The sequence below is a fragment of the Zingiber officinale genome, chromosome 4B (assembly GCF_018446385.1).
Source record: "Zingiber officinale cultivar Zhangliang chromosome 4B, Zo_v1.1, whole genome shotgun sequence".
Lineage (NCBI taxonomy): Eukaryota > Viridiplantae > Streptophyta > Magnoliopsida > Zingiberales > Zingiberaceae > Zingiber > Zingiber officinale.
In genome coordinates this window covers 42874179-42874787 of record NC_055993.1, presented here as the reverse complement: position 1 = coordinate 42874787, position 609 = coordinate 42874179, and the positions used below count along the sequence as shown (strand labels likewise).

Below are 609 nucleotides of genomic sequence, written 5' to 3'. Positions count from 1 at the left end.
AAACTTCCCTGATGCTTTAATTGTTTGGTTTACAGAGGAATAGCCACCACTTCTTTCATTTGCCCATTGATGATGATTTTGTGCTACACTTTCAATGATTTCTTCAGCTTCATCTAAGCTTTTGTTCATAAGTGCCCCTCCAGCAGCTGAATCAAGGGACACTTTGGTATGATAATTGATACCATTGTAAAAAGTGTGCAACACTAGCCATCTTTCCAACCCATGATGTGGGCATTGTCTGAGCATACTATTATATCTATCCCATGCTTCAAAAAGAGATTCTGAGTCAGTTTGCTTGAAGCTTGCAATTAAATTCCTCATATGAGCTGTTTTGCTTGGTGGATAGAACTTATCAAGAAATTGTTGCTCACACTGCTCCCAAGTGGTGATGCTATTAGGGGCCAAAGAATTCAGCCATTGCTTTGCCCTATCTCTTAGAGAAAACCCAAATAATAATAATCTAACTGCATCTGAAGGAACTTCATTCATTTTCATGGTACCACATATTTCATAAAAGACCTCTAAGTGTTGATTAGGGTCCTCATGAGGTCCTCCACCAAATTGGTTCTGCTGCACCATAGATATGATTGCGGGTTTGATCTCAAAGTT

General features: G+C 39.1%; 1 non-coding gene across 1 annotated transcript; it reads left to right on the top strand.

The window, feature by feature from the left end:
• Nucleotides 1-217: 217 nt before the first annotated feature.
• On the top strand, nt 218-323 carry LOC121978918. The gene has a single exon (XR_006111242.1). It is a non-coding gene; the product is annotated as a small nucleolar RNA R71 (small nucleolar RNA).
• The last annotated feature ends 286 nt before the right edge of the window (nt 324-609 follow it).